The following is a 19,831-nucleotide window of genomic DNA, read 5'->3' on the forward strand; positions in this document are numbered from 1 at the left end:
ACATTATATAAAACCATGACTAAACGTACTCAACTGGTGCTTCTAAGATACGCCTACCCCGGTGTACCTAACCTAAGCCTAGTACGTGGGAAGGAGTTAGTGAGCTGCAGTTTAAGTTAAGATAGTTTTGCCACGAATCTGAATTAAGAATTCTCTAAGGATCTAATCAGCTCCGTACCTTGGTTAGAGAATGAAGGAGGTCTTGTATCTCGTTCTCAGGACTCGATCTCCCAGCAACCCGCAAGGGTGACTGGAAACACTGGGGCTGGATTTCTCGGCAGGAGAAAAAACAGCGTCTCTCTTAGTGCGTCAATGGGAGGGTCGGCTTCCTTCGGCTCTTGCCACAGCAGGGCGTCGGGCAAGTAGACAGCTAATCTGCTCCAAAACCACCGTGTGTTTGCTAGGGCAGCTGTTGGTATATTTATACCTGGAAGGTGCCGAGTTTGACGTAAGGTTGGACATAAGACGTCACTAAGAACTTACAGTTCTTTCAGGACTCCAGGAGTTCTTGGACAAATCAAAACAAAAGCAGGGGGGATTTCCCGGGCTGCTGGAGGCTTGGTTTGTTTAAAGAACGCGTTGTACTTTCTAGGAGTCTATGGGAGTAGCCTTGCCGTATTTGGACTGCATTGGCTATGACTAAATATGGATATGACTCTTATGCCTTTATAAGGATATGATATGTTATAACCACATAAGGGCATAAATCAGGAATATCTAAATAGGGTCCTAGATACGTTCACAACAGTTCTAGAGCCGTGCCTGTTCAACATTTATCTGTCAGATCTCGACAAGTGCCTCCAGTCTATTCCAGCTGACCCCCCAAAATTGGGCAAAATATCGACACCATGCCTCCAATATGCAGATGATATTGTATTGATATCACAAACACCAGTTGGCCTGCAGAAATCGATCACGGGACTGGGAGCCTATATTACTTTAAACAATCTCACGATCAATCATCAAAAGACAAAAGTCTTGTGTTTTTCCAAACACAATGAAACATCGAACAGGCATTCATTTTACTGGAAATTGGGCAAACAACCACTGGCCCGTGTTACTTCCTATAAATATCTAGGCTTCTTACTCGATGGCAAGCTCAATTGTAAGCTACACATGGAACAAGGACGCACAAAAGCAAAAGAACTGTTATTTGCCTTTAAAATCCTGAAGAAAAAGCTTACAGGTTGCTCTACAGGTCATTTGCTAAAAGTGATCTCCGCAAAATTCCTACCTTCCATCTCATATGGCTCAGAAATCCTGAATACTAAAGATGCTAAGATGCTACTATATTAAATACCGACCGGAAAAAAAAAGGAAATGGACAGGATAGTGTGCGTGTCCACATTCTGTCCAAATTCAAACATGTTAAAAAAGGCTATTGTACGCAATTGGCATTTAGTAAAAAACCTTCATGAAACTTTGAACACCGGCGCTTCCCCAAAAAGAAACAGTTTCAGTAAGATCTTTTGTTGGTTTACCTCTTTTACAAGGCCACCACAAATGTGGGACCTGCATATGCTGTTCTACCACAGAAGAAGGTTCTGTTTTTGAACATAATAAAATCTTTTGGAAACATGAATCCTTTTCGAATTGCAAGTCACGTTATGTGGTCTATGGAATAAAATGTCCTTGCAATAAGTTGTATGTTGGCAAGACTAATCAAGAAATAAGAACAAGAATCACGCAACATAAATCGAGGATCAGGAGAAATATTCAAACGTCCCCCTTGGTAAACCATTGGCGCTTGAACAATCATACAGATCCCGATTTAAAATGGACTGTAATCTCCAAAGTGGAACACGACATGAGAGGAGTGGACCTTGATGCAAAGTTATCCAGAAGAGAAGCTATGTTAATTGTAAAGTTCAATTCAGCAGTGGATGGCTTAAATGAGATAATGGAGATTTACAAACTAACTGAACTAAACACTTCCCTTGGAGTTTGAACGTCAACTTCTAGGCCCTACACCACCAGTATGTAAAGATACTACAATCTTTGACGGAATGACGCTGCTAAGGATAGCTAACATGTTTACCTCAAAATAAGGAAATAAATATATGCGGTCCAGAGAGATAAAAATTAACTCTCCTGATAAACGATACAACTAGCCAAGACCATAATTCTCACAAATCCATCATAGAGGACAAGATTATGCCATGGCATCATAAACAATAGATAAGATGCAGCAAATAGGAGCTATTGAAAAAAAACACACTTTAATATCTGACAAATCCATGCATTTAAGTATCCGAAAATTTGTCATGATGTGGTAAATAGTAGTGAGTAAAATTGGCGGCTGACATCGATGTAGCTGAAGAATTGTGTAAAGATAGCAGTCATCGCAGCTTCACTTACTGAAGCAATCGCAAAAAACTACATTCCCCATGTTTCCTCTGATGAGGAAGTTACTATGTGTATTGCCTTTGGCCCCACAGGCCACTGAATAAGATCGAGGTGAGACTCTTCATTCGAGGACTTTGTTAAAAAAAACATACTCTTCAATATTTGCCAAACGGTGTTGCCCTGAAGTGTTTGAAGTTTGTCAGTATGTGGTAAATAGAAGCGTTTAACACTGGCGATTCACATTTGTGTAGAGATGGCAGTCATCGCAGCTTTATTTATTGAAAAAATCATTACAAAACCACATTTCCCATGATTCCTCGGATGAGGAAGTGACTATGCGTTCGAAGATATTGGAAAAGACTACATTTCCCATGCTCCTCTAATGAGGAAGTGCAGACGTTGATTGCCAATGACCTTATAGGCCACCGTACAACGCCGAGGAGAGACACTCCATCTGAAAAGATTCGGCGAAGAAAGCAGCGTTTTGAGGTAACGAGACCAAGAGACAACTTGCATTCACTTTTTCGACCTCTGGCAAAAATGAAATAGATCGATGACAAGCCCCCATTTTCATTTCTCGTTATAGGTTTGTCTCGAATGCGAGCGCCAATTGATTAGTATAAGGAGACTTTCGAAGTAAAACAAGTGAGTCTACTACACTCTTAGTCTCACGCATAGATTCTTTCAATAAGACCGTTTTCAACAAACTCCTTGTACCTCTGCATTTTAGGTCACCTACATTATAGTAAAAAAGTGTTGAAGAGCGTGCTTGGGTGTTTGAAGTAAGTTAACTTTAAGATCAGTCAGTATGGTTTGACATCCTAGAATGTGATTTTCTCAAGTAGTGATCTTTGATTGATGTCTTGATTTACAGTGTACGATTTGGGTATAACGTCAGGCTCTCAGTGTATGAGGTAAGAGGCAGACAAGCCAAAAGTGGAGGTGGCTAATAAGTTTTGGCTTATAAGAAGCTATAAGTTTACAGAAGAATTTCTGTTCTTTTTCACAGCTTTGGGTCCTGATGAGAACTCCATAGCAAGTAAGAGTTCGAAACGCATAGACCATTTTGTGTACAACCATAAGAATGTGAAATACAGCAAATATTGTTTGAGATCATCTTAACAGAGAGTACAATCATCAATATTGTTTTCTATGGTTTCTGTAAAGATTATAAAAAAAGTGAACCAGTCAAAAATATTTGTAAATAAATATTGGTGTGATGTCTGTGAGGGTTTGAATGTTTGATCAGAGTGAATGATAGAATGTATGGATTGATTAGGCTAATCATTTTAGTAAATGGATGGATTTTTTTGTATTGTGATGTAGATGTATAGAATGAAAAATTGTTGAAATTAAACTAAAATAATGTGTTGAAATTCAAAAATAAAACTGAAGGATTTATTTAGACTGAACCATAAGTCGTTGACCCATGGTGAGTTGAAATCCAATATGCTTGTGTTAATTTAAAAGTAAGTGATGTAACAGTATTGGCAGGAGTTTTGTTTCATACTATATTAAATACAGCACAATCGACTTTCTTCAAAAGACTGTTTTTAATACCGCTACATACCTCGCAGGAACAAATCCGTTTAGAATTTGGACTAAAAAATCAGAACATGGCCAGACAAGGCGCCTTAGTAAAGTATTATTGGAGGATGAGGGAGTCAGAAGACAACACCCTAGCCCACCGCTGTTGGGTTGAGATTGAAACTCAAGCAAGACTAGCTAATTCGACCACGACAATCCTGAAGGAATTCTTGTCTTCTTGTCGGCATTACAGCTAGAGGAGGCTTGGTTAACACCAGTAATGTATTCTGGTCTCAAAAGCGCTGTGAACACCGCAATCAAGCAGACCTCTTTGTTAACCGATAAAATGAACTTTGCAAAAAAAATCACACTTGTACTGTGATACAGGCCTACTAGAGGATAAAGCTGCAACAGTATCTGACCAAATACCTCTCCTCCCATAAAAAGCATTACCTGATGTTGCTACGTATGGGATCATTCCCCTCAAAGGATTTGACCCCAAAATGGAAATTCACATGGCCATCTAAGGAATGCCGCCTCTGTCATCAAGGGGAGGATTCTCTATTGCACTTACTATGCACATGCCCTTTTCTTACTGAAAATCCGCAAATCCATACTTCGGGAGCTTTTTAGGAATGAACAAATAAGAAATTGCAGAGCTGCAGTCATTAGGTGTCTTGGAGGGCTTTCGATTCCCCTCTCCTGTAGCGCCATAAAATTCTGGAAAATAGCAGCAAAGGAACTGGAAAAATTGATTTAAGCCAAGCAGTTAACAAATAACCCACTGGCTGGCATTTTCTTATTTTTTTCTCGTATCGTATTACTTGTCAGTTTTTTTACCTGTAGTCATGACCCTAAGGCTTTTTTCTTCTTCCGCATGTTTTAAAATAATGCTCATTTAATGTATTGTGTTTTATGATGGTTTGCCATCCTTTTGCGATTTTTCAACAAATCAATAAAGTATATTTGACTGACGACTGACTGACATCCTGGTGAGTGACCGGGGAGGAGTCACTGGTGCCCCACCCATTGCCAGACTTATTAAACACGCTTCCACCAACTTAGTCTGCCACCATTGTTGTCATTCAGACTTTTACTAGCTACTGCTTACCACTCCTTCACACTTGCTGCCAGCAAGCCTTTTTCTATACTTATCCAGGCTTTGCTGTTCACACCCACACTGTTAGCTGCCCTCCAACCATTACGACAAAGTGCAACTTCCAATCGCTCCAGCTCCTTCATGAATGCACCTGATACCCACTGCTTGACCCAGATTACGTTCCATTCTATGTCTAAGAAATCAATCATTCTTCCTCTGTCAGCCTTCCCTGCCTTTCCCCATCTCTCACCCACCTTCTTAGCCACAACACCCGCTGTCAGCCATCCATAAGCGTGGTATGTTGTAGAAAGCTTAAAGCGACACATCTAGCCTACCTAGACATGCTAGATTGCATAACCATGGTAAACTATGTGCAGCATGTGTTAAAAAGTGCAACAACATTGAAACAAGTTTTTTTACTGTTGTTGCCTTAACCCCTTCCATGTTCATGACGAGCTCAGCTCGTCATGCAGCACAGCGCTCGTGTGCTTATGACGAGCTGAGCTCGTCATGACCACACACGTTTTTATTGCTGTCCAGCACAGCAGGGGAATATCGCAAGCAGCGATGAGGCTAGACTAGTACTTTTAGGCTGAGGCCAAGTACTTGAAGCGAAAGATGTTCATGTGTGGTAAATAGTGTTAAAAGACTTTTTAGTGAACAATCTATTGGCATGGCCAATAGGTCTTGCCTTTGGGACCTTGTAAGTGTTTAGTTATCCAGCACAATATCCTTGGTGCAACAACATCAAGTGTTGCATGGCTAAACACTTATATGGTCCCAAAGGCGAGACCTATTGGCTATGCCAATGCTTGTCATTGAATAGCGGGCTGTGAGGTGGGGGAAGGGATGTGAAGTGAGGGAACGATTATAAGATCCCAGTAATTGACAGGTGCAAAAATTAATATAAGGTGCCCAAATGTATATTGTACATTAGTATTATATGCGCCCCGCCAATGAAGACTGTCGTGATACATGAGCCTATTTCTTTGGTCTAGCTCATAGTTGTAATTGTCTGTGATTAAATGAAAAATAAAGATTTTTAAAAAAGTAAATTGTCTGTTTTTGTTGTGAAGCTCTCTAATGCCGTTAGGGCGGGTTTGTGCTCTAACAAATGCAAAAAAAACACACCCAAAAAAATGTATAGAAGTCTAAATTAAGATAACCTATAGTACAAGCCCAAAATTATGTAAACACCGTCGGATCATCAGTAAAGAACGGATGAAAATGGTGTATAAAGACACGTATAACGCAAAAAACAATACAGAGGTAGAAGTGTGTGAATACTCAAAATGGGACTCCTATGCACTGCAGATAAAGACCAAGCTTCGAGCTCTGAATAAAAGAGCAAGAAACTGAAGGTACTAAAATTTAACAGGAACTGGAGTAACATCCTAAAACAAATTCCATTTTCAAACCAAAAGACCGGGAAATGCAGTCTCAGTAATACAAAATACTGGCAAGATAGATGCAACTAGAGCAATTAAATCATAGAACCTTACGAAAAGGCCTGCCTTCGCCGTAGTGGCCATGCTGCCTGATGAAAAACGTTGGTAGACTGGAGAATAGTAATAGACATAATTTGGGTGCCATCCTGTGCTTGCTTTACGGTACCGCTGGCCTCATGACTCAGGATGGCAGAGGCATAAACAGGCAGTAAACAGGGCTATATAAGAGCTTCAGTTACTTCCTGTAGATTCTACTCTGTACTTTTACTTAGCCTCTCAAATAGGATGCTGCTGAGGGTGAACAGAATCATAAGGTAGTAACCCTGTGATATCATGGGGAGGGGGGTGATCAAAGGGTGGTATGATGTCACTTTCACTACCCTGGAGTGCTTTGAGGCTGGATGACTCTAGGAATGTTCATCCTACCAGGCCCTGTGCAAGCCAAAGAGGGAGAGGCATACATTTTAATTGTAGGCAGGGGCTCAACTCGACCCGAACTTTGGGGGGGCTAATACTCCCAGCCAGGGCGGGTCCTAGCACTGGTAGCACAAGGTGAAACATTTGTTTTGGCACCCCTCCCCCATTTCCTCCTTTTCCATGAATTCCCTCAGTACCACTCACCAACAATGCACCTCATCTCTCTATAGCACCTTTCTGACAAACATTTAATTTTTTTGTAGCGCTACTCATAGTTTACTCATACTTAGTTCTGTGATCTGCATGGTACCTGTTCTTTGTAGCAGGCACATTAATCCTCTGCACTGTGTAGGTGGCAGGAGTGACCATGTGAGTGCACGGTGAGCAATGCGACAGTGTGAGAGTAGGGTAAGAAGAGGGACTTCAGGGTGAGTGAGGTGCCCATATGGTGCTGATGTAAGTGCAGAGTGGAATAAATTAATGCATGGTTAGTGATGGGCTTGTTTGAGTGAGATTGCAGATTGAACAGTGAGGGGCACATTTGGGTGAAGTGTCACATGAGTGCGGGTGAGTAGTGTATTCATGTGACTAAAGGGTGAGGAACAAGGTAAACAGCGCAAGTGAATTGTGAATGCATTCTGATAGCTGTGAGTGCAGGGTGAGCTTGAAAGTTAATGGCGAGAATGAGGAGTGAGTTGTCTGAACGCAGAGTGCATTCCCAGAGACTTGAAGTAACTCAGCATGCTCTTGACGGCGGCATAGAGGTTCAGATATAAGTTGAACTATTGCTATTATGCACTGCTTTAAGTGGGATGAAAAAACTACTGGGGAGTGTAGGAAGCTGTGTTTCTGTTGCAGTAAGCCCCCTCAAACTCTTTGCTAGATTTCTAATGCACTTTGACTTAATGTGTCCTGGGTCCCTGCCAATCAGGTTCCCAGGGCCTGTGTTCTCTACCAAAACTGTACCTTTGTACATGCAATTGGCACCTCTCTGGCCACATGTAAGTCCCTTGTAAAAGGTACCATGGGTACCAAGGGCACTGTGACAAGGGAAGCCCTCCAAGGGCTGCAGCACATATTGTGTCACCCGTAGAGGTCTTGTACCTTAACACACACACTGGCATTGGAGACTGTGTGCTTTGGTGCAGAGAAAAGTGAAGAGTCGACATGGCACACATTCCTGTGTGCCATGCCTGCAACCCACTGCCTATGGTATAGGTAAAACACCCCTCTAGCTGGGTGCACAATACCACTGGCATGAGCACTGTACCCCATACAGGGTCTACGTCCGTTTTTGGACATTGTAAGTGCAGGAAAGCCATAAAGAGTATGTGGTCTGGGAGTTTGTCATTACATATTCCAAATTACCATAATGTCATTACTGAATTCTGAGAAGTTTAGTAGCCAACTTCTCAGCATAATAAATCCACACTGATGCCAATGTGGGATTTATTATACAATGCACTCAGAGGGCATCTTAGAGATTCCTCCTGAAAAACGACCGGCCTCTGGTGGGTTCCCTGACTGGTACACAACAGCCTGCCACTATGAGACATGTTTCTGGACTCCTGGGGTGGGAGCCTTCACTCCCTGAGCTAGGAAACAAAGCCTTTCCTGGGCGAAGGTGGTCACACCTCCCCAGGCCAGGAAGAGCCATCTGTGGCATGGGGTCTTCAAAGGCCTTGCTGCCTTTCTAATGTGATCCCCAGCCTCTCCTTCTATGAGGCAGGCCCCCTTCTTGTCTCCCCTTCTTTTCGGCAGGAAGACAGGCAGGAAAAATTAGCACAGCCCAGAAGGTGTGCCCACCTCTGCTAATCCCACCCTCAGGTGGGGGAGGTGAGGTGAAGCCCACTCTTCAGTGCTCATCATCTTGCAGATCATGCACACTCCAATCAGGATTAGGGATTGTGCCCACTACCCCACGTGGGGTGAACAGACCAAGGGTGTAGTCACCCTAAGGTCAGTAGCCCATTGGCTACTTACCTCGAGAGCCCAAAAACAACCCCTAAATTCAGTATGTAGGCAGCAGCCCTGAACCAGAAAGACAGATTCCCGCAACCTAAAAAGAAGAAGGACGAAAGAAGACGCCCAGCAGAGGAGACTGCAGAGAAGAACTGACTTGGCACCAGCCCTACTGGTCTGTCTGCAGTTTCCAGAGATCCTACACCAAAAGTCACCTTGTCCTGCAGCCAGGGACCTCCAGAACCCTTGGGAGGACTGACTGCCATCAACAAAGATCAAATCTTCTGTGAATAGCAGCTCTGTTCAAAAGAAACTCCCAAGATATACTCTCAGGCTGCTAAGGACAAAGAAACCCGATTCCCAAAACTACCACTCCACCCGAAGCCTACGGCTCGAATCTGAGTGGACCACCAGTCCCAGCAAGGTCCCCCAGCTCTCCAGAGTCTGAGTCAACTGTGGTTGACCCCTCCAGGACTCCCCGACGTCGCCTTCAGCCTCTGCACGGAGACACCACCAACTGCAAGTGGCCCGGTAAGGTAAAATCTGCCCTCTAATACACCCCTGCATCTATGCGCAGCTGCGCCCTGGAGAAGAGAACCTGAGGTGCACCTATGTCCCCGAGCCCTCCAACTGAACTGCCCAGATGTTAGTTCCTCCTGGATGTCTTCCTGGATGGAGCCGGCAGCCAAAAACCAAACCGGCAATCCCCATTGAAAACAACAGGGGACCCAACGCCAAAACAGCACTCTCCACCCGGCCGCCCCTGTGCTGCTGTGGGTGCAACTTATATGCTAACTCAGATCCCCCTTTGCCCTGAGCCTAACATCAGGAGCTTTGCTCCCACAACCTTGTGGCTTGCTTGTGAGCAGCCACCAACCGGAGGCCCCCTATACCCCATTGGATAACATTGGGCCTCAGCACTCTGCATCTAGCCGCCCTAGTGCCGCTGAGGGTGTTCTGAGAGTGCATCCTCGACTAGTGCCGCTGAGGGTGTTCTGAGAGTGCATCCTCGACCCTGGGGGAACCTTGGTTCTATCCCCAGAATACCAACTCCCACAAACCATTACTTACCTGCAAACCAATAACTTCATTTCCTCCCATAGGATTGCATTGACTGTTTTTCCTTGAAAATTCTTCTAAGTATGGAGTTTATTTTGTATGAAACATTGAAAAACTGCATATGAGTAAAAACTGAATTACTCACCTAAGGTCTAGGAAATGTCTCAGTGTAATATCTAGGCATATCACACTGATTAGCAAAAGTAACTTAAAAAGTAATCTAAAAAGTAACATGCACAGTAATTTGTAAAGTAACTGAAAGTAATTTCGAACTGTTTACTGCCTGTAAATCAACCAACTGCATTTGAACCTACATTCATCTGTAAATCACTGCATAGTATTTGGCAACGTATTATTTCACTTACCTGCACTATGTCTGGCTTGGTTTTAGAAATAAAATAACGAAATAATGTTTTTATGTAAACAAAGTGGTCTGAGTTCATTCTTTGAGGGTGTGATATAATTTCTTGTTTGAGTGTTTACAATAAATGCTTAATACTACCCTCTGATAAAGCCTTACTGCTCGCCAGGGCTGGCTTTAGCACTGGTGGCGCCTGGTGCGACAATCACTTTTGGCGCCCCCACGACCGCCTCCTCAGATTCTTTCACTACCACCAGGCAAAAGTGCTCCTCATCTCTCCAATCAAAAGATATTGCTAAACACAGGGCATCCCATAAGGTCAGCGCCCCTATCACAGGTCAGCGGCCAGTGCTGACCGCACCAGTTGCACTGCCCTAAAGCCGGCCCTGCTGCTCGCCCACACTACCACAAATAGAGAGTAAGGTGCTATCTACTTTTACCTATGCCTACATTTTGGGTTCCACTGCACTTGGTGTAAACTATACCTCATTTTGGTATAGTATATACAGAGCCAGCTTCCTACAGGGGGTCTCTCAAAGGGGCGATATAATTAAGGGCATGGCTTAAAACATTCATACTAAACATATATGCTCAGCATAATGTGCGGTCCGACTGGTATTTAGCTGCTTCTGATATTGCCTCCACATTAGTAACATTACACCTACAACAAGCCAGGACTATTGGATTTGTCAAAGGTTGCTAGTTGCATAAGATAAATATACTACATGCATACATACAGCTATGGCTTCGTTGTATATAATATTAAAAATGCTTAAGTTCTTGCGCAAGAAGTTGTGGGGTAACGGATAGAGCTCCCAACTTTGGAGCTGAGGAAGCAGGTTTGAATCTCAGCGTCGGCTCAACATCCTGTGTTTTTGGGCAAATCATGTAATCGCCCTTCCCTACCAAAAAATAAATGAAGATGTCCTTGTTGGTGCTCATGTAAAGCACTTCAAGTTTAGAAATACAGAACTGCAAAAACTGTGAACTGCTGCAGAGTTAGGATTTTTTCCCAGTCTGAGTGTGAGGGTCAAAATGGAGAGCCCGATAGGGACCCGCCTCGGCGCCTGCTTTTACCAACTGCTGGTGCTGAGCATCGGCAGGCCCCAGCCCACTTAAAGCCCTGCTATTATGGCATTAATCAGCGATTGAGGGTGAGGAAATAAATAATGTGCTGACCCTGCAACAAAGTTCCAGTCTCACGATTAGGGTTGCCACCTCATTATATTGATGTCCCAGGCGGTACAAAAATAAGCAGTCACCTAAAGCAGTATTTTCAGCACTTATCTGTGCATACTTCGAACAGCAAATATAAATAGAAAGCACTTTTAGTTGTGTTCTAGGGCTGCCTGAATGATCCGTGACTAATAATTAAAGGGGACAAAGACAGAGAAGTCGCATTACAAATTAATACATACTTTTTTATTTATAACCCTATTTAACCTCTCGGCTGTGCCGCCGATTTTGCGGAAGTGAGGCACTTCCGCAAAACGGGCGGGCCGCATCGGCCAACGGCCAACGGCAGCACCAGCGAGGTAGTGCTGCCGTCGGCCAATGGCCGACTGCAGCATGGAAGGGGTTAATTTCAAGACCAGGTTTTTGCAGGCTCTTTAAACAACACATGGCTGGCATTTTTTTTTGGCAACCCTACTTTATATTACTTTTCATGAATGCCTTCTCACACTACGGCAGTAAATGTAAAATACAATGTAAGGAATAAGCAGAGTGGGGGCCTAGAGGGTACTGGAACAAGGAAAAAATCTAAGCCATGGTAACCAGTTTACAAAGGCATGTATATATGCAAATGGTCTTTAAATACCTGTGAAAAACTCGGGCGTGCCAGAGATAAGACCCCAGATTCTGCCCAGCCGAGCCCACAGAAGCAGCAGCCCTGGCGGAGACATACGACTTTGGGGGTTGGGGGCTGAAACCCATTCAGCCCAATGGGCGTTGCACGCCGGCTTTTAGGCATACACAAGATTTGCACTCCAAAAAAAATAACACCCCACTGAACTATTCTAGACCCTAAAGCATTATGATATTTCATGAGTTTCTTTTCAGAGCAACTAGTAAGACTGACGAATTTTAAATTCATATATTTAGATCCTTCTGCTCTCAAATGAAGATTTAACTACTGATTAAGAAAGATTGTTCAATTAGAACACCTCTGGGGCACCCGGGCTTCCTCCTCCTAGTATGGGATCGGTATTACATTTTTTGGGGCTGATTATAGCTATCAGTGCCTCCAGGCTAAAAGCCCTTATTTACCAAGCACGAATCCCCGCCGAGCTGTTGTTTGCTCAAGGTTGCATTCTGCAGTTCGACTTTCTTTACTCTGTGGTATTTGCGAATCCTGCTCTTGCTCGGAGTAGTGATTCAGCCTTAGCAAACACTGAAATGTTATTCAAACCTCACAATCAATGTTCTCTAGCAGGTTCTTCCTCCCCTCATCTGCTAAAAATATAAAATTGCTATTTGACAAGTGTACTGTATTTCACCTCAAAGTGCTTCATAAAATCAAGCTCTCCATTTATACATCTGCATACGGAAACCTGCCTGTATAACACTTCTTACAAGTGCAGGCTTTTGTTTGACTGGGCATTGGTAACATCCATGGAAAACTTTGCAAGACCGACAACACACCAAGCAAGCGCAGCGATCAATTTCCCTCCTATGCAGAGGTGTGGTGGTCTGTGGATGGAAGTCAAGGCGGTGGGTTGGTTTTGCTTCTGTAGCTGAAAACCCTCACACTGCAGCAATTCACAAGGAATGCTGCCTTCACTCTGTCCCTTAGTCTTGCATCTATCATGTAAGAGGAATAAACTCTTTACCTTGAAAATTGGCTTTACAATGGTTTCTCCTAGCAGTCAAGGAAGCATGGTTTTCGGCAAACACTATTTATTCATTCATTCATGTATTCATTCATTAATTTATATATTTATTTATTGATTTGTTACAACAATCTGTATAGGCAGGACCTGCTCAAGTGGGCAACACAGTGCCTCACATGTAGCAACAGAACACATCAAACTAGAGTAAACATGAGAACAGGGAACGGGGGTCATTGTTCTTTGGTCTTCGGTGGAGTTTGAACTGGTGAGTGTTTATAGCCTTGTGAAGGATCAGTAATTCGACTTGCAACAGAGTCCTTCTATGGGGAAATTTGAAGCATCTGGGAGTTTGACAAAAGAAGACCTGGTTTAGATATTTCGACTTTTTTGCCATGCGCATTTCTAGTTGGAGGCTGGTTTTCTAGTGTTTCATCCTGGTTGGCTGATCTGACATATCTGTGGGAGTACTCTAACATATGTGAACAATTGAGTCACAAACCTTCTCCTTCATAAGGGCTGGCATCTCGAGCAGCACAAAGTTCACAGTTGTTGCCCATTTGCCCATTTTGATCACTCACCTGATGATTTCATGCCATGTCTAGGGGTGTAGCTATCGATAGTGCAGCAGGTAGACTTGTACTAGGATCCATGAGTATAAGGGGCGCACTACACCTCACCTATGGTGGTCTTTTGCTATGGAACAAGTGTATAAGGGGCTACTTTCTAAGATTGTGCAAGGGCCCATGACACCCTTGCCGCACCACTGGCAACAGTATCTGCAGAACCAACCATTGTGTCCTGGGTATCAGCCATGTTACGTGCCCAAACAAGAGGACCTTGTGCCTGGCTAGAATGAGCAAACGCTCTAGCACACACCACCATCATGATTAATGATACACACTAACATCCTGATGGTGCGCTGAGGCAATCCTAATGATACAACTTACCTGGATGTTTCTTTTTCAGGCAGGGAGATTTGTAGAAAGGAAGTGTGCCAACTTCCTGTGCCTTTTTAAGCACACGGAAATCGACAATGCGTCCATTTTGAAGCAATACTTTCAGTAGCCATTCTAATCATTTGCTTGAAAGATGCATTTTTTGGCAACTGGAACTTGTGTTGATAAACACTTTCAGGAACAACAGAGTTGGACTTATAATGTGACCCACTCATCAACTTATGAATGGGCTAAAAATCCGAGTGTACGCAAAATGCTATTGGATAAAACGATTCAACTGTCCAAGGGTGTCACATGTAGCCTGGAGTCACTTAGGAGGCATCCATATAATAAAGAAATATACAAATCGGTGTCAGTTGTATGTACATGAAATGTTGGTAAAAAACAATTTATGTGTCAACAACTTAGAAAGTGAGTGAAGGATGCTTGTGTAAACGTGCAAGAGAAAGTGAGGGATGGATCATGCAGGGTAGAATAAATATGGATAATTTTTTTTAAAAAATGTGGGTCAGTCCTTAAATGTCTGCCTTCGAGCCTTATAGACCTTGGCTTTAGTCCATATCTCTCCTTTGAAGACAGCTCCCTGATATAAAATACCATCAACTAGCCTGTTACGGCCTATACGAGACTCCAGAATTCATTAATGAGCAAGAGAAAGTCCTTCATTGAGAAGGTGGAGTACGGCAATGAGAGTGTGGAGCACGGCAGGGTGTCGTTTGTGAAGGTGTTGGTTGGCTACTTTGGTAGTCGACTCAGGATGTTTCTGAGTAGATGTGGTCCTTTGTAGGCACACCTTCATGGGGAGGAGTTAAATTTTTCTTTTAGGTAGACATGCAGGTCCCTGTCTCCATGGTGTCGACACCCCTCATGACAAAAGGACTACAGGATATGATTAGGAGGGAATGTGGGTTCCCACACTATAGTAACAGAAGGTGCTGAAGGGAAATATTGAGAAGCACCTGGTAAAATTGAGTGCATTCCATAGCACTGAAACTTACACATTTGCTTTTGATCTGGCCTAAAATAAAGGAATATTGCACAATGTCTTGTTACAATGCAAGATGAGTGGAACACTTTTGGTGTTTGCTGGAAATGTGCCTGGAGGAAGCCAAGAACCACACCTCCCAGGACACCCATTTGCTGTGGACTCTGAAAGTGGGAAGGAGGAGAAGGAGGAGACTAGTGCTTTATAGTGTGTTCAGCTCTCCCGCAGCACGAGATGCTTTCTGTTGAAAGTAAATACCTCACAGCAGTCCAGGTAGTTGTTCCAAGTGAGTATCTTTATTGAAGTTGAAGTACAGAGGTGGTAGGTAGGTAGGTAGGCCAAGATGAAGATGGTATGAAGGCCCCACCAGGCGCTGTGTCCTTGAGCTCAGCCAGGAGTCAACTGTCACACATCAGTCACACCACATTCTGTGACATCAATGAACATTCTAAGTGTTCCTAGACTGAACAAGTAAGGAAGACAGGGTGGAAAGGAGAAAGACAAGGAAAGACCTTATAACATATCCTCTATCCTTCCAAATAGTAAGAAAAGAAGAAAAAACAAGATCAGATTATGAGATAAAGATATGTAAATTGTAATAAAGAATATTAAATAGAAAGCAGAAGTGCAAAGACAAAAGAATATCGGAAAAAGAAGAAACGCACAAAAACAGCAAGAATAAACTTACAATCAAGAAAATGAACTACTACAATCAAGAAAATGTAGTAAAAACAAGGCACGAGGGGGGCGTGGCCAGGCGTCAACGAAGATGGCCGCCTAGGAGGTGAGCTCCGCTGGGGCTAAGTCTGTCCCCTACGATATCCGCTCTCAATCCGCCCCGAGGCGTACTCCAGTGCGATCCTGCCAAAGCCGTTGCGGATCGCTGAAGGCGGCAGAAATTCCGAGGGTGAAACGCGCCTCCGGCGCGGAGAAACAGCTCCCATGTTGCAGGTCCCGGTCGGCCGGCGGAGGTGCTGGAACAGCGCGGCCGGGCGTCCCGATCATGCGAGCCCCCGGCTTGAGGCCTGCCCGCGGGGAGGCGGAGCGTGCCGGGGCCTTCTCAGTGGCGGCGCCCCGGAGACAATAACAGCGGGTGGGGTCCATGAAGTTGAGTGGACCCCTTGGCACTTCCTGGACTTCGGTGTGAGTCGGACCTCAGACCCAGTGGCAGCGGCACCGCTCCGGTGGCAGGCGCGGCCTGCGCAGCAAGACCCCCGGGGGTATAGACCGGGGGCCCGAGGTGCCAGGAGAAGAGGCAGGATCCTGGAGTTTGTGGGGCTAGGCACGGTGAGAGGAGAGCATACCGCCGCGACGGTGAACCCCGAGGCCCGGGGGGCAAGTACTGATAGGCCTGAGAAGGACCCCCTGGGGACCGAGGTGTGAGCGCAGGCAGCGGACGGCGAACTAGGCCCAGTGGCGCAGAACACCTGGGCCGGCAGGACTGCGTGGGCTGTCTTGAGTCTATTGAGCCCTGCCCCTGAAGTGTGGCTGCACTGTCCTGTAGGAGGATCACAGAAGGTGAAGCGGATCGTGGGGAGGCTGACCAGGGTCTGGAGGCCGGAATAACGCCGGGGCGCTGCAGAGGGGGCGCCTAGGTCCAGAAAGGGCTGCCCGGGGCTGAACTGGGCACGGTGAAAGCCTAGAGGAGGTCGTGGGGGAGACCACAATCACTGCAGAGTCAGCGCATTGACTCCAACACCAGGCACCTGAAGGACAGGGCTGGGACCAACGAGGCATCTCCCCGGAAAACGGAGGGGGGGCTGCCCTGGAAGTGAGATCCAACCACCCTACTGCACCGAAACTGACCTGGAGAGAGGCGAGGCCCACGGCGCGATTGTCAGTGCACACAAGTCGCCGTTATGAGGCTTAAAACCTATATGGCCACCCAGACCAACAAGTTGGATAAGTATGCAGTCCCGGTGAGCAGGCCCAGGCAGGCAACACACCAGAAGAACAAGCAGGTCCAAAAAAAACGTCCTTGGCCTCCATTATGTCGGCGATACAAACGCTGGGCACTAACCTGGAGACGAAAATGGATAAAATTTCGATTGAGGTCAACCTGCTCCGAGCGGACCTCGGCAAGACCACGGAAAAGGCCAAGGCCAACGAGGCCGACATACGAGAGCTGCAAACCTCCTCGAAGACTCTGGAAAAACGCGTGAACGAACTGGTTCACCAGCACAAGCAGATAGCCCTCAAGCTGGAGGATCAGGAAGGGAGAGCCCGCAGAAACAACGTACGCGTGGCGGGAGTGACGGAAGGAATGGAGGGGCCCAGCATTGAGCTTTTCATGGAGGACCTTATCATCACACACTGAGGTTCCGTGAGTTGTGAACCCGTGTTTAGAAATGTCATGGTTCCGTTACGATTTTGGTAACAATGAACCGTAACTGATGAGTTCGGCAGGTACGAGTGTTTTCGCAATGTTACACACAAGGATTCGCAGTTCATTTGAAGATTCTGCTCCGAACCATAGTTATCATTCTGTGTAAGGCAGCCATTTTGTGGTTGCCCTCACATAGGCCGATGACCGCGGCTGAACAAGTATTTAAGACTCGTGTCGTTTTGATGGGGTTTGTGCTGACTTTTACATGACCCGAAGTGAACTGACCTCGTTGCCTGAAGCCGACCTTGCTGAGCCAGTTCTTGCCCCCTAGCTGATCAAAACTAAAATCAGAGCCCAGGGCATCGTAACGTTTTACTACACACAAATATGCCTTATCCTACTGTTACCTGTTTCTGTTTCTTTCTTTATGGTCTATTTATGATATGGGTCGTGGCCTTCTTTTATTATGGGTTCGTTCGGCCTGTCTAAAGAAGAATGTAGGGTTTGTCCGATGATCGATCATGGGCCGAACAATTGAAAAGTGGGTTTTACCGTCATGCGATACTTTTGGTGTGGATACATGTGATTGGGCAGATCGTAAATGTTAGGTATTTGTCTGGAATGTGATTTTTGGCATAAAAGGAATGACTTGCTTTGTAAAATTGAGCAGTCTCCTGAGAACTCTTACTGTGATAATTTCTAGGACTTCTGTTACTGGCTGCAGTCAATAAATTCGATCTTTGACGTCACCACGAAGAGTCCCGTGTCTCTGTATTGAATTCTGAGACAGGTGAACCCGAAGACTTCGGGCGTGCCCCTGGCGCCGCCGGGTCCTAATCAACTCGGTTCTTCAGTTGGCGCCCAACGCGGGGCGACATCAAGCGGTACCGGTCCAAGCCTAAAGATTGTGAGGAGCTTCGTGAGGAAATTCCGGAAGAGGGCCCCCAGTCCATCGACCCTGGTATGTCGGACGTGGACTGAAGGTCTTTTCTGCGAGGTTTCCCACTTTCTAGACGGCTACGAAGGACCGCTGCCCTGACTGCCGCCCTGTCTTGGACCCCCTTTGTGCAGCTTTGTAAAGCGAGACGACAGACGGGTCTTCTGGTGACGTGACTGATACCTTAGTTAAGTATACATGGGTTGCTCCCAGTTCTTTGTTGTTCTTTTGTTTTTGGTTCTTTGAATACTTAGTTTTTGGGTCTTTGATTTGGGTATTGCACTTTCCAAAGCCGAGGGACTCGTATATTTGCGAGACTATCGTTGCAGATAATCCCTTGAAGTTTGAAGCTAGATTAGTGAGCGAAGATGCCTAGTCTTAGCAAAATTAGGAGAATATTCTGTTGTGGTTGTAACAAGGACTCCCGATTGGAGGATTCATGTCCGATACCTCCAGTTGGAACGCCGACTTATGAACTTTATTCTAAACACGGCGTGGGCCCCATTACGTTTAATGAAGTATGGGTCCGCTATACCAGAAAAGATGGGGTTTTACGATGGCCCCAATATGGTAGTTTTGACGCTGAGATTTTGGATAACTTAGAAAGAAAGCCGGCCGGCAATGTTTGACTTTGGCGTAAAGAAGCCAGACAACGAGAAATCAAACAAGCTAAAAGTGATAAGAGAGAAAAGGGGTTGTCGATAATGCAAGCTGCCAGACAGTTTAAAGACGACGAGGAAGATAGAGCAATTGAGGTATCCGATAGGCAACATAATATAGCTATTGATAAATGTCACCCAGCATTGCCACCTATTCTTGAGAAGGCAACACAGGCCGCTGAAAAGGACCCTTTAATGTCGAATCTATTGAGGTTACCACCCCCTTATGCATAGAACGCTACGGCACCTCTTCCACCTCCAGTAGTTCTACCTCCAGTAGTTCCACCCCCTGTTCCTGCTCAACCGCCAGCCCCTCCTCAGTTAGTTTCTCCTCCTACGGTGCAGCCTCCTCTGGGGTCGCCGACTTTGCTATCAGTTCTGCCTCAAACTTCTTCGTCCTACTCTCCTGTACCTTCGATTTCTCTTCCTACTACTGTTACATTTCTATTACCTCAAAATACTTTGTCTTCTGTCCTTATGACAGCTTTTCCTTCTGCTCTACAAAGAATGACTGAAACTGTTACCGGTCTTTTGTCTCCTTTCTTTGGGTCGTCGGTTATGACCCCCGTTTCTGCGCGTAAACAACTGCGTAGTCAGTTACCTAGTCCCGAAGAGCGGGCAGTGTTGGATCTCCTGGTTCGCAGGTGGATTTCGAATGTTGCGAAGGTATAATTTAGAGTCAGTTATGGATGTCTTCCTGCAGTGGGAAGCACCCAAACAAAGATACGTGTTTGATGTAATGTGTACTTTCCTCCGTGAGGAATGGGCAGATAATGATTTGGGTTCAGTCCCGGTAGAGTTGCTAAATGTCCAGTCTGAGTTTGCGAAAGGGACAATAGTGGGTCCCGGGATTGAGGATGCGGTTGCGATGGTTCTTGCATTTAGGAGCGATTTCCCTTCTCAGCGACTGTTTGAGCC

Source organism: Lissotriton helveticus, chromosome 3_1, assembly GCF_964261635.1.
Source record: "Lissotriton helveticus chromosome 3_1, aLisHel1.1, whole genome shotgun sequence".
Taxonomy (NCBI): domain Eukaryota; kingdom Metazoa; phylum Chordata; class Amphibia; order Caudata; family Salamandridae; genus Lissotriton; species Lissotriton helveticus.